General features: G+C 41.2%; 1 non-coding gene across 1 annotated transcript; it reads left to right on the top strand.

The window, feature by feature from the left end:
- Positions 1–12,436: 12,436 nt before the first annotated feature.
- On the top strand, positions 12,437–12,542 carry LOC132358020 (U6 spliceosomal RNA). Its single transcript, XR_009500385.1, has one exon. It is a non-coding gene; the product is annotated as a U6 spliceosomal RNA (small nuclear RNA).
- The last annotated feature ends 2,889 nt before the right edge of the window (positions 12,543–15,431 follow it).

Below are 15,431 nucleotides of genomic sequence, written 5' to 3'. Positions count from 1 at the left end.
GAAGTTAACTAGTAAGTGCCCTGTCACCAAGGAAAAACTGCCCTCTCTGCGGGGCTGCCTGAATCCCAGGCAGTCGCTGGGAGGCCTCGTGAGCTAGTCAAGCAGATTTAGTTCTGTTTCAGCAGCAGCCAGAACTGCACTGAGCTTCCTCCACCCAGCCCCCTGCCAGTCTGTCAGTCAGCTCAGCCAGCCTGACAGAGACAAGGAAGCCCCTGTGGCCTCCTCCACACAATAATGGCCAGAAAGTGTTTGGCTCGAGTAAACATCATTTTAAATGTTTATATGGAATTTTAAAGAAAACCAGAGAGGGCCTGAAGAAAAGCAGAATATAGGGGTGAATGCATCTTTGGCTATTACTGTGGTTACAACATTTGTTTATTTTCAAGTAAAAAGCTCAAAGTATTTAAAATGACATTGTAGAAGACAATCACGCCATGTATTTGGAGGTATAAAACTTGCTGTGCATCATCAGGGATCAACTCTATCTTTATACAGAGAGACACACACGTTTTTCTATAAACAATTGCTCCAAAAAAGGGGTCTTTAAAATCTCAGTAGGACGCTGGCTTATTTTTTTTTAAGTTTATAGGGAAAAAATGCATGATGGCATGCTTCATCAATTTGAAGTCATCTACTCTCACTCATATAAGGTTTATTAAAGATATTTAATCAGCAAGGAAGGATGGAATATTTACAATTCTTATGTAGACAGTAATGATGTTAAATGTGTATGGCATAAATATATCAACTAAGTCAGTGGGATTTTCCAATTTATTTTCAATCAAGACTTTCTTCAAAAATAACAACTCTGGAGGAGCTTCAAGATGGCGGAAGAGTAAGACGTGGAGATCACCTTCCTTGCCACAAACACATCAGAAATACATCTACATGTGGAACAACTCCTACAGAACACCCACTGAACGCTGGCAGAAGAACTCAGACCTCCCAAAAGGCAAGAAACTCCCCACGTACCTGGGTAGGGCAAAAGAAAAAAGAAAAAACAGAGACAAACAATAGGGACGGGACCTGCACCAGTGGGAGGGAGCTGTGAAGGAGGAAAGGTTTCCACGCACTAGGAAGCCCCTTCGCGGGCGGAGACTGCGGGTGGCGGGGGGGGTGGTAAGCTTCGGAGCCACGGAGGAGAGCACAGCCACAGGGGTGCGGAGGGCAAAGCAGAGAGATTCCCGCATGGAGGATAGGTGCCAACCAGCACTCACCAGCCCGAGAGGCTTGTCTGCTCAGCCGCCGGGGCGGGCGGGGCTGGGAGCTGAGGCTCGGGCTTCGGTCGGATCACAGGGAGAGGACTGGGGTTGGCGGCGTGAACACAGCCTGAAGGGGTTAGTGCACCACAGCTAGCCGGGAGGGAGTCCGGGAAAAAGTCTGCAGCTGCCGAAGAGGCAAGAGACTTTTTCTTGCCTCTTTGTTTCCTGGTGTGCGAGGAGAGGGGATTAAGAGCACCGCTTAAAGGAGCTCCAGAGATGGGCACGAGCCGCGGCTATCAGTGCGGACCCCAGAGACGGGCATGGGACGCTAAGGCTGCTGCTGCAGCCACCAAGAAGCCTGTGTGCGAGCACAGGTCACTCTCCACACCGCGCCTCCTGGGAGCCGGTGCAGCCCGCCACTGCCAGGGTCCCGTGATCCGGGGACAACTCCCCCGGGAGAACGCACGGTGCGCCTCAGGCTGGTGCAACGTCACGACGCCTCTGCCGCCGCAGGCTCGCCCCGCATCCGTGTCCCTCCCTCCCCCCGGCCTGGGTGAGCCAGAGCCCCCGAAGCAGCTGCTCCTTTAACCCCGTTCTGTCTGAGCGAAGAACAGACGCCCTCAGGCGACCTACACGCAGAGGCGGGGCCAAATCCAAAGCTGAACCCCGGGAGCTGTGCGAACAAAGAAGAGAAAGGGAAATCATTCCCAGCAGCCTCAGGAGCAGCGGATTAAATCTCCACAATCAACTTGATATACGCTGCATGTGTGGATTACCTGAATAGACAACGAATCATCCCACATTGAGCAGGCGGACTTTGGGAGCAGGATATATTAATTTCTCCCCTTTTCCTTTTTTTGTGAGTGTGTATGTGTATGCTTCCGTGTGAGATTTTGTCTGTATAGCTTTGCTTTAACCATTTGTCCTAGGGTTCTGTCTGTCTGGGTTTTTTTGTTTGTTTGTTGTTTTTGTTTTGTTTTTTGGTTTTTTTAGTATAGATTTTAGTGCTTGTTATCATTTGTGGATTTGTTTTTTGGTTTGGTTGCTCTCCTCTTTCTTTCTTTCTTTTTTGTTATTACTTTTTAATTTTGTTTAATAATTATTTTTTATTTTAATTATTTTATTTTATCTTCTTCTTTCTTTCTTTTTTTCTCCCTTTTACACTGAGCCATGTGGATGACAGGCTCTAGGTGCTCCAGCCGGGCGTCAGGGCTGTGCCTCTGAGGTGGGAGAGCCAAGTTCAGGACACTGGCCCACAAGAGACCTCCCAGCTCCACGTAATATCAAACGGAGAAAATCTCCCAGAGATCTCCATCTCAACGCCAAGACCCAGCTCCACTCAACGACCAGCAAGCTCCAGTGCTGGACACCCTATGCCAAACAACTAGCAAGACAGGAACACAACCCCACCCATTAGCAGAGAGGCTGCCTAAAATCATAATAAGGTCACAGACACCCCAAAACATACCACCAGTCGTGGACCTGCCCACCAGAAAGACAAGATCCAGCCTCATCCACCAGAACACAGGTACTAGTCTCCTCCATCAGGAAGCCTACACAACCCGCTGAACCAACCTTAGCCACTGGTGCCAGACACCAAAAACAAAGGGAACTACAAACCTGCAGCCTGCAAAAAGGAGACCCCAAACACAGTAAGTTAAGCAAAATGAGAAGACAAGAGAAACACACAGCAGATGAAGGAGCAAGGCAAAAACCCACCAGACCTAACAAATGAAGAGGAAATAGGCAGTCTACCTGAAAAAGAATTCAGAATAATGATAGTAAAGATGATCCAATATCTTGGAAATAGAATGGAGAAAATACAAGAAAGGTTTAACAAGGACCTAGAAGAACTAAAGAGCAAACAAACAGTGACGAACAACACAATAAATGAAATTTAAAATTCTCTAGAAGGGATCAATAGCAGAATAATTGAGTCAGAAGAACGGATAAGTGACCTGGAAGATAAAAGAGTGGGAATGACTACTGCAGAGCAGAATAAAGAAAAAAGAAAGAAAAGAATTGAGGACAGTCTCAGAGACCTCTGGGACAACATTAAATGCACCAACATTCGAATTATAGGGGTCGCAGAAGAAAAGAGAAAAAGAAAGGGACGGAGAAAATATTTGAAGAGATTATACTTGAAAACTTCTCTAATATGGGAAAGGAAATAGTTAATCAAGTCCAGGAAGCACAGAGAGTCCCATACAGGATAAATCCAAGGAGAAACACGCCAAGACACATATTAATCAAACTATCAAAAATTAAATACAAAGAAAAAATATTAAAAGCAGCAAGGGAAAAACAACAAATAACACACAAGGGAATCCCCATAAGGTTAACAGCTGATCTTTCAGCAGAAACTCTGCAAGCCAGAAGGGAGTGGCAAGACATATTTAAAGTGATGAGAGGGAAGAACCTACAACCAAGATTACTCTACCCAGCAAGGATCTCATTCAGATTTGATGGAGAAAGTAAAACCTTTATAGTCAAGCTAAAACTAAGAGAATACAGCACCACCAAACCAGCTTTACAACAAATGCTAAAGGAACTTTTTTAGGCAGGAAACACAAGCGAAGGAAAAGACCTACAATAACAAATCCAAAACAATTAAGAAAATGGTAATAGGAACATACATATTGATAATTACCTTAAATGTAAACGGATTAAATGCTCCAACCAAAAGACATAGACTGGCTGAATGGATACAAAAACAAGACCCATATATATGCTGTCTAAAAGAGACCCACTTCAGACCTAGAGACACATACTGACTGAAAGTGAGGGGATGGAAAAAGATATTCCATGCAAATGGAAATCAAAAGAAAGCTGGAGTAGCAATTCTCATATGAGACAAAATAGACTTTAAAACAAAGACTATTACAAGAGACAAAGAAAGACACTACATAATGATTAAGGGATCAATCTAAGAAGAAGATGTAACAATTGTAAATATTTATGCACCCAACATAGGAGTACCTCAATACATAAGGCAAATACTAACAGCCATAAAAGGGGAAATCGACAGTAACACAAAAATAGTAGGGGACTTTAACACCCCACTTTCACCAATGGACAGATCATCCAAAATGAAAATAAATAAGGTAACACAAGCTTTAAATGATACATTAAACAAGATGGACTTAATTGATATTTATAGTACATTCCATCCAAAAACAACAGAATACACATTCTTCTCAAGTGCTCATGGAACACTCTCCAGGATTGATCATATCTTGGGTCACAAATCAAGCCTTGGTAAATTTAAGAAAATTGAAATCGTACCAAGTATCTTTTCCGACCACAACGCTATGAGACTAGATATCAATTACAGGGAAAAATCTGTAAAAAATACAAACACACGGAGGCTAAACAATACACTACTTAATAACCAAGAGATCACTGAAAAAATCAAAGAGGAAATCAAAAAATACCTAGAAACAAATGACAATGAAAACACGATGACCCAAAACCTGTGGGATGCAGCAAAAGCAGTTCTAAGAGGGAAGTTTGTAGCAATACAATTCTACCTTAAGAAACAAGAAAGACCTCAATAAACAACCTAACCTTACACTTAAAGCAACTAGAGAAAGAAGAACAACAAAAAAAACCCCAAAGTTAGCAGAAGGAAAGAAATCATAAAGAGCAGAGCAGAAATAAATGTAAAAGAAATGAAGGAAACGATAGCAAAGTTCAATAAAACTAAAAGCTGGTTCTTTGAGAAGATAAACAAAATTGATAAACCATTAGCCAGATTCATCAAGAAAAAAAGGGAGAAGACTGAAATCAGTAGAATTAGAAATGAAAAAGGAGAAGTAAACAACTGACACTGCAGAAATACAAAGATTCCAACAAACAAAAGCCCAGGACCAGATGGCTTCACAGGTGAATTTTATCAAACATTTAGAGAAGAGCTAACACCTATCCTTCTCAAACTCTTCCAAACTATAGCAGAGGGAGGAACACCCCCAAACTCATTCTACGAGGCCACCATCACCCTGATACCAAAACCAGACAAAGATGTCACAAAGAAACAAAACTACAGGCCAATATCACTGATGAACATAGATGCAAAAATCCTCAACAAAATACTAGCAAACAGAATCCAACAGCACATTAAAAGGATCATACACCATGATCAAGTGGGGTTTATCCCAGGAATGCAAGGATTCTTCAATATACGCAGATCAATCAATGTGATACACCATATTAACAAATTGAAGAATAAAAACCATATGATCATCTCAATAGATGCAGAGAAAGCTTTTGACAAAATTCAACACCCATTTATGATAAAAACCCTCCAGAAAGTAGGCATAGAGGGAACCTACCTCAACATAATAAAGGCCATATACAACAAACCCACAGTAAACATCATTCTCAATGGTGAAAAACTGAAAGCATTTCCTCTAAGATCAGCTTTTAACGCCAAGGCCTGTCTCTCTGGATTCAAACCTCTGATGTACCATTTACTAGCTGGGTGATCTTGGGCTTCCTTCCTGCGCCTCGTTTTCCTGAGAAACTGAGATGATAACATTAGGGCAGACCTCATAGAAATGTTGTGAGAATCAAATAAGTTGCTTACTGCAGAGATCAGGGCCTCTCCATCAGTCTGGGATAGCAGAGGACCCAGGGGAGGGCTTTAGGAGGAGGAAGAGGATTAGGTTGGTGTAGGATCATGCTGTCCGAGAGGTGAGGATGGACTGGAGGGGAGTAAGAGTGGAGACGGACAAGGGGGAAGTGGTTGCAGAGCTTGAGATGAAAGGGCCTGAACTTGAGGTGTGGCGTGGAGGATCGGCAGGAGCAGGCAATCATGAGAGACTACTACAAGCAACTCTATGCCAATAAAATGGACAGCCTGGAAGAAATGGACAAATTCTTAGAAATGCACAACCTGCCGAGACTGAACCAGGAAGAAATAGAAAATATGAACAGACCAATCACAAGCACTGAAATTGAAACTGTGATTAAAAATCTTCCTTTGAAGACCCCTACACAAACTGTGCCCTGTGTGTAAGCTTCCTCAGGGCAGTTGGACTCTTACCCTGCTTTCTATACCCTAAAGTACCTAGAACTGTTCTCCATAAACACAAAGCACTGGGTATTTGTTTAATCCAGTTAAATGTACATAAGTACAAAATACGATATAGAGAACTTATGTTACCTCTCGTGAGAGTGTTGGCACAAACTATTTGACCTTAACAGTTCTCCCTTTTCTTTGCAAAGTCTGCAGTGACTGAGTATGGTCCCATACACCCAGATGACAGAAGAGAAGAAGTGGGAATTTAGAACGCCAAAAATCAAAGGGATGTGGTCCCTAGGAGTCCTAGGATTTTAGAGAATAAATACTTTCTGAAAAAATCCAACCTATTCAATGTCCAAAGTGAATTTTGTGTGAGGCTTACCAACCCTAGCATGTCTTAAACCGTTTCAAAGGGTTAGAGGATGGGTAATGGCCTATGGAAGCATTTACAAGATAAATGGATTCCAAGTTTCTGGCATTTTTAAAGTGCTGCTCCAAACTATCTTAAACTGTCCAGGGCTACCTCCATTTCTGAAAGGCAACAGGAAGTGCAGCCTCGGTTTGATTTCCACTAAAAGAACAAGGCATCTCTGAGGACTTCACTTCCTGGAAAAGCAGAATTGATCCAAAGTCTCTGCTGCTCTGATGTGCATGGTATGTTTGTTAGTTACTATAGCTGGACAATGAAAATACTAGCAAATGAGCCCTATAGATATCCAGGTGACAAACAAGATTTTTAACATTTTAAGTAGAATTCAATCAGTCTGTAGAACTTAATGTTTTTCATTATTCCCAAAGCATGTCCTAGTATTAAACCTAGATACCAATCCTTAGAGAAGCCCTAACCCCTGAGATGGAGAAAAGGAGCTTTAATGATGGAAGATTCATGGGGATAATATTTCTGTTGTGCTTCTGGATGGCCTGTCTGGTACTATCCTTCCCTGACCCATCCTTCAATCTCTATTATCAGGGCTAGACTTCACTTCACAATGAGAGTGATCTACTGTGGGGTTCGGAGGGGAGTTGTAATTTTTCCAGAAATAAATTTCTATTTTTTCTTTACTGTGGTATAATTGACAAATAAAATTGTATATATTTAAATGTACAATGTGATGATTTTATATATGTATAGGCTATGAAATGATTACCACAGTCAAGTTAATTAACACATCCATCACCTCACATAATTATCTTTGGGGTGTGGGGGGGGCGGTGAGGACACAAAATCTACTCTCTTAGCAAACTTCAAGTACAGCATTATTAACTATAGTCACGTTGCTGTACATTAGATCTCCAGAACTTATTCTGGAAAGTTTGTACTCAAAAATATTTTTTGTGGTCCCTACATTTCTAGCTATGGCACTGTATATCAACCTTGATTTTCTATTAATCCACGAAATTTGTAATCTTCTAATTGACATTTTAAAAATCTAGCTGAGAATGAATATAAAGCATCAGTAGATTTTTGCCATATCTCTTTTAGATCTTCTTTTGATTTCCCCTAGACTTCATCTGAATTCTCTTAGGACTAGGACATATGGAAAGCACCATAACTTGAAAAACTAAAGGACTGCATTTATTCAAAATGCATTCACAGAGTGCCTACATTATGCCAGGCTTGGCAATACCAAGCATGGGAATCCAGAGATGAGGATGACATAGTCTCTGCTCTTGTAAAGTTCATAGTCAATAAAGGGAAGCATTTAAACCATTAATTATAACCCCTCTATTAAAAAGGATTTCATCAAGTTAAAACAGTCTGTGAATTCCAAAAAACACAGAAACAAAAACAACAGCAACAAAAAACCATGTAGAACTGAAAAATACTGCAAATTTTTCAATTTAATTACTGAGAGTATATTGCTATCCTTCCTCTTTGAAATCACAAAGAAACTAGAGTGGGACTTGCTAGCAAGCTGTCTTCAGGCCCCTTGCTATAGGAGATCCTTGGAGATGAAAACATTCTCATTATGTTATTCTTGTATTTAAGCAATAACCTCCCTTGGGATAGGGCTCGGATTCAACCATATCTACTGAATTTAGCTTTATAACTGTAGGAAGATAGAAGACTTTTCAGAAAAGTTAAACATAGAAATAACATTAGGTGACATTTGTTAAGCACTTACCACATCCCAGGCTCTATTATTATCTTGCCCATTTTATATATGAGGAAAATGGGGTCCAGAGAGGTTAGCTAACTTTCTCAGGGCCACCCTGAGAGTCAGTGGCAGTGCCTGAGCATTCTCTCACTAGCGTATGGCCTCTCCATGACTTAGCACTGGCCCTCTTTCAACACTACCCATCTGCAAATGTCACGTGTCGTCTCCCATCTACTCTCCTCGCACCATCCCCTCCATTCTCCATCTGTGAGCTTCCCACTGACTAGGAATAAGCATGAACATCTCATGTCTCTCCCAATTCTGGTTCCCTAGCCTATCAACAAATTACTTTGAAGTTCTGTAGCAATCACATTTATGTCCAATAGCCTTTCTGCAATTGATCATGTCCTTGAAATTCACCAAAAATCATAAATATGCTGACAAACTGTCTAAATACATCAATGCCCTTTGCTGAAAAACAGAGGAGTTTGGTTTCTATCCTGGTGAGAGCCCAGTCCCTTGACAGTGATTTGTGAGACACAAGATTTGAGTATTTGAGAATCTCTGGTCTATAGCAAAGAGTGACAGTCCAGTGTGCTTCAAGACTCTAGACAGCGTCAAGGATGAAGCACAGCAGCATTTGGGCTTTGTAGGTGGGAAGAATCTTGAAGCGCATTCCATCAATTCCCTCCCACCTCTCCTTCCTCCAGTGGTTGGAGATGATGGGTTCCAAGCCCCTCCTACACCTCTCTCCCACCTAAGAGATCTCCCAGAGCCCTTTTGAGTGTTTGTTGCTGCCATTATCCAAGTGGACCATGGCATCAAACTAAGGATAAGACTCTTAGACTCATTCAAGATCCAAGGACACATTGTTGAGAATAGTTCCTGAGGTCTCCTAGAGTCAGACATTTAAACAGAAAAATGTCCCTATCTACCCTTGACACATCACAACTCTGCCCCATTTCAGCTACTCACTAACACTGTGCAAAACAGGCTTAGTCAATGGACACTTTTCTCTTCTACCCTATTATTTTCCTCTCCCCCTTTTCATCATTTAGTCCCCATGTTCCAATACTGGTTCATCTCTAAAAGAATCAACCCAGGAATTTACCAAAAATTAAGAATGAGAAACTCAAAAAGTATAATAGATAGTTCATCTGTAAGAAATAGTGTAGAGAGAACATGTTAAAGGGAAAAGGTCCACAGGAGAAAATTCTACCTCCTAATATCCTGGCTCTCTTTACCAGATAGCTCTTATGTAAAAAGTAGACACAATTTTGGAAGCAAAGATGTTTCCCCTCATCAGATAACACATCTTTCCTGCGGAGTTGTGTGTAAGTGAAATCCTATTTATTCATCTGGCATTTGATAGAAGTTTTCTAAGTGTGGACTCTATGGCAGACTCTGGGGTATAAAGAGATGAAGCTGAGAGATCAGACTTGTAAATAGATAACTAACTACAAGGTCAAAAGCGGCGAGATTTAAATTCATATAAAATGCTCTGGAAGCTGAGAGGAGGGAATAGAGACGAGGAGCGCAGAGGGAACACAGGACTAAATAGAGGCACAGAAGCTGGAATCAGATGTTACGGGTAGCAAGAGTGCACCTGGGCGAAAGTAACTATACATTTTCTTAAATGCAACCCCCTGAACTCTGCCACTGTGAAGCTCAGGGTTCCCTGACTATTGGAAAGCTCAGGCTGCCAGTCTTAGAACCACAGAGAAAGTAGACTAAACTGCGACAGAGGAGAGGAGAGGAGAGCAAACCATTATCAGAGAAAAACTATTTTGATCCACTGTATTTCAACAGAACTTCAATTTCAATCCGTTGAGGAAAATCAATGTGCATAATGTTGTCTAACAATAAAAATAATGTAAAACACTAAAGTACAGCCTCTGAAATTCCAGGAGAAGAGAAGCTCTTTTTTTTCTCTGTGTAGGGAACCGCTGGCCCCAAGAAGATGGGCTATTGGCTGTGAGCGGCCCCTGTCCACACAGGCCTAGAGGTCCGCGATGCCTGAAGACCAGCGTGCAGGAGTCTGAACTGCACAGGTGCATGCTGCGTGACTCAGCTTCCAAGCTCCCCGGAATTGGTTCCCCGGGTCTGGAGCCTGTAGGGATAAGCTGGGCCTCGGGCAGGGACTTCCGGGGCCGACTCCAGGCTGCCAGGGTCCATCCTGCTCCTAAAGTGAGTTGCGAATAAAGAAGCTCTTTCTTGCCTGCCCACCTGCCTTGGACCTCCCCTCCTCATTTTGGCCCAAAAATTGTTTTTGGATAAGTGAATAAATGAAGTAATCATGCTTTAATATTGGTTAAAGCATTGGAATTTGAAAATGATTACATAAATAATTAGTTGAATCAAGATTATCCCCATGTTACTTTCATGTCAATATCTGTATGCCTCCTTCCCTAAAATGTCTAGGGCTTTTATATTTCCTACATAGTCATTCCTCTGCCCCTTACAAAAGCTGAGTAATAACTTATCCTTTGACTTGGATTCTATAGATCTGCATAACACTTTAAAACTCTTCCATTATTACTCGTGGGGGTACAAGTTTACTGCACATTATATTAGAATTTATAGAAACTAAAGGTTATTCTAGTCACTCATCTAATTCAAAGATTTGATAAAAATGACCAAGATACACCACAACTAAATAAAAGGCTTATGTTAAACTTTCAAGTTTTTTATTTAGGAGCTTTCACTGGCTCATAAGATAAACATTTGGTATGAAACTGTCCACATTAGATCTATCTTATATGCAATATAAACAGACGCTGACTTTTAAAAATTCTGTATTATAGAATGCAAATCATATTCATTGAAAAGAAAGCTCACTGAAACTTGAAGCCAAGTGTTTTAAAATTTTGCAGTATGGGAAAATTACTTTTTACTGTTTCCTTAAGAAAAAAGAGTTAATTTGTCCAACCTTAGGCAAACCCACTTTTCTACAGTGGAAAAAGATGGGTTCTCGAAACATGGAATTGGATTTGTTCTGCGGCTCAGCAAAGGATTCTTTAAAAAAAAAAATCAAGTAACTCTTGATATCCTGAAACTCTTTTCTTTAACTCTTCTCCGAAGCAACACACTTTCCAGGCTTCATTGGAAGAGGGGGATCCTCTTTGTTTGCCACAGGTGTGATGCTGGTCCCCCTGCACCTCCTCTCCAAAGACATGGACTCAGTTACCAAAGTCTGTCCTCTCAAAACCACTAAGTGGAGAGGGGGAGGGGAGAGATCTCTGGCGAATCGCATCCCTGAGCAGCAGCATCTAAGAGCAGAGGGGACCATGTCAACAAATCTCATTCTCGGTTTGGGGGGTTGGGTTGTTTTCTGCCCTCGTCTCAGCAGCAGAGAAAGTGCTAAGCCTAGAAAGACAGTTTCTGAACCGATTGGAGCTAGCCCAGCAGTTTTTGCTACCTCCAAACCTGCCAGAGCCTAAATCAATGCAAACATTCATGGTCTGTTTTCCTAAGAGTTGCGATTAACTGCTGGTGTTCTTCTTGCTCAGAAAGGGCTGGCAAATCCTATTCCTGGGGATTTCCAGAATACCAAGGCCAGATGCCATTGCTCACATATATGAAATAGCCTAGTACAAGTAACCCAGGCTTTCCTAGAGGTCATTGCTCCCACAGAGCACTAGCACCAAACGGTGTTAAAAGGTGTGCAGCAAAAGTAAAAGTGAAGTGTTCCTTGGTTGGGTACGTTTGGAAAATGCTGAGTTAAATATAGTGAAGCAGATTTCTTGATTACAAGACATCTCAGGGCTTTTCATAGGTTTAGGATCACTGGAAACGTGTCTTTGTTTTGATTTATCTCCCAGCCTCAAGCACCTTCGATGGCCAAAGACATTTTAACTTAGGAATGACAGAAAGGAAAATCTGAAAACCTAACAATAAATCTTTAATGAGCTCTGGGATAAAAATACCAGTCTGGGAGCCCCCCAAAGTTTATAAAGGGTCCAGGGAAAGATGAATGTGGTAACTACATAGGTCACTTTTAACTAGTTTACTGGTTTCAGTCCCAGGTGCTCCCAAAAAAGTGCCCAGCATAGCCTGCACTATGGATAAAGGACTCTCACTTAAACTTCTCTTTTAAAGAACTATTACAAGGAGTGCTTGCTTCAGCTGCACATATTCTAAAATTGGAATGATACAGAGAAGATTAGCATGGCACTTTGCAAGGATGATGCACAAATTTGTGAAGCGTTCCATATTTTTTGCATGTCCATTATGCTTCAATGAAGCTGAAATTTAAAAAAAAGTAAACAGGAAAGACTTTCTTCCAACACAAAAAAGAGCAATTGCAATGATTGTGCATTACATATGTTTCTCTTTCAGAATTATCTATGTAAGATAATGTTCTCCTTTTTGCAAACAGTATGAACCATAAATGAATATGACCTTAATCTCTGACGTCTAAATAACTTCGAAGCCAGAAACAAGGTAAAAGCTGTTCATCAGGTGTATCACCACATTGGAATTCCTATACTAAGGAAATAGTCCCAGTATGGAATTTCAAGGGTACATAAGGACAACTTGCGTATCTATTGAGATGTTTTTAAAAGATGAGCAACTTGGCATGAGAGACATCTAAGTCCCATGCAATTTTTGAAAACATATTTATGGAACTCACCAGTTGAATACTTGGGAAAATGCCCTCTTTGGAAGAAATGGGTGAGAATGAGTATAACTTACATCCTAAGATTTATAAATTTATTTTTCATATTTGTTCACATTTTCATTACAGAAGTATCAAAGTTCCCAGAGTACCTAAACACCAAATTACATTTATTGCAATAAATATATGTTATGTTTTATTTTATACATCACAGTTCAAAGGAAATATGTAGGTTGATTTTTCATTTATGAGAATATATCATCATATACACACCTATATAAATATAAAATTAGATGCAAAAACTTTGCATTCAAGTTCAGTTCTCTTTGCACTTGTTCTACGATTGAGTTTACATGCATGTATACACACACACACACACACACACACACACACACACACATCATTAATCTAAAATCTCCAATTTACCAAAACCAAGACATCTTTTCTTTCCTTCATTTGATTTTATAATTCAAATCATATCTTATTTTAAATCTGTAGCTGGTAAAAATCAATGACATCTCTAAGCAGATATTTTTATTATTTGTTTACACAAATAATATTTGCTACACAATTTCACATGTATTCAATTCGCCAGTGTTAAGAGTTGATTGTGACTACTTGAATTATGTTACATCTTGACCTGTGCTTTAACTGAGCACATCTTGATTGTATGAATTATTGAATTATTGACTAATTCAGGTGTTATTATTTTAAAATGCAGCTCATTACTTAGATTTCCCCCCAAACACTTACAACTTGACATCAGTTTCAAAACACAGAGGACTCTTACTTCCATTAGATTACAAGCACACAGTACAATATAAAAAGTAAGTATAGGGGCTTCCCTGGTGGCGCAGTGGTTGAGAATCTGCCTGCTAATGCAGGGGACACGGGTTCGAGCCCTGGTCTGGGAGGATCCCACAGGCCGCGGAGCAACTGGGCCCGTGAGCCACAACTACTGAGCCTGCGCCTCTGGAGCCTGTGCTCCGCAACAAGAGAGGCCACGATAATGAGAGGCCCGCGCACCGCGATGAAGAGTGGCCCCCGCTTGCCGCAACTAGAGAAAGCCCTCGCACAGAAACGAAGACCCAACACAGCCGAAAATAAATAAATAAATTTTTTTAAAAAAGTAAGTATAAAGCAAAAATCTAAAAGATAAAAGGCATTTTCTTACCCAAGAACGAGAATTGAAGAAACTGGTGAGTGCTGTCTGTGGACACTGGATAGTCTATTCAGTTCACCTTTGAAGAAAGAGATGTTTCTAGATCAAAAATAGCCTTTCTAGCCACACAAGGGAAGTCAATAATCATGTAACTGTACATTTAAAATAAAGAGAACCTTTTTTCAACTACCAAGAGTTCCCAGGTTAGAACTGACTTTGGCACACAGTGCTATGATTCTCACAGCAATGCTATGGGCTGGAGAAACTGGGATTGCTCCTCACCCAAGAATGTTCTTAAACTGCTGCCGGCTTCTCCATGAAGTCAAATTTCTTTAGTCTCTCCCTCATTTCAGCTCCCCATCAATCACAATGGCAGCCTACTTGACCGAAGGCCCTAAGCTTTCTCATGCTAACTTGTCCAGTCGCCTTGATACAAGCCTAGAGATGATGTTAAGATCTGCCACTATACAAACTCTCCTTTATGTATAATCAGAAAAAAAGTTTACTTGAATCCTTTACGTGGTTTTTAGATATGGAAGTGATGTTGATGTTCACAAATTTCTTCTACCAAGCGTTATGGATTTTCTTTGCATTAAACAGGGAGTGTCTCCACCTTCTCTGAGAGACACATAATCCTTGTACTATCTGGATGGTACTAATGCTGAAGCCAAATAGCATGGTCTCCAGATAAAAGTCTGTTTCTGATGTTTGCCAAACATACTCCACAGCATCTATGAGGCCTGAAGGTATCTGGGGATCTGGATATATGAATGTGTCCAAAAAGATACCATTTTTCTCAAGATTTTCCAGAATCATGCACATGGTCTCCCCAGATTCCTCCTCCCTCAGCCCTGTAGAGCTCATTGTCTACTTCTCTTTCAGGGCACTTGCTACTTTCTAGGAAGTCTGATCACTGTTCGAGCCTTTGTCACTGGAGTGTGAGCACAAGGCCAGAATCTGGTCTCGTGACTGCTTGTCCCCAGCACCTGGCACAGAGTGGCAGCTCAGGAAGCATCCACTGAAGGGAACTGGGGCCGCTTCTCAACATGTGACCTCAGTTCACATTGGCCAAAGGGCATCTGCAAGAAGCCGACTGGGTGCCCGTGGTGGCATTCACACCCAATGCTTACTCCACTGGCGACTGGCATCCAGAACTATTGGCTTGGCACGGCTCTGACCTAGAGGAAGAGCCTCTGACAAAATTTGTCATTTGAAACCCCTGTGAAGCAAGCAAGAGCAGTAATGTGGATCCCGGGGCCCACCTAGTTAGGTAGGTTTGGGTTTGGCTTCGTTTACTAGGCTGATTCTATCTCACCTCATTGCAGAT

The sequence above is a fragment of the Balaenoptera ricei genome, chromosome X (genome assembly GCF_028023285.1).
Source record: "Balaenoptera ricei isolate mBalRic1 chromosome X, mBalRic1.hap2, whole genome shotgun sequence".
NCBI classification, from domain to species: domain Eukaryota; kingdom Metazoa; phylum Chordata; class Mammalia; order Artiodactyla; family Balaenopteridae; genus Balaenoptera; species Balaenoptera ricei.
Note: the sequence above shows the minus strand (reverse complement) of the source record. Positions and strands in the feature narration are given on the sequence as shown.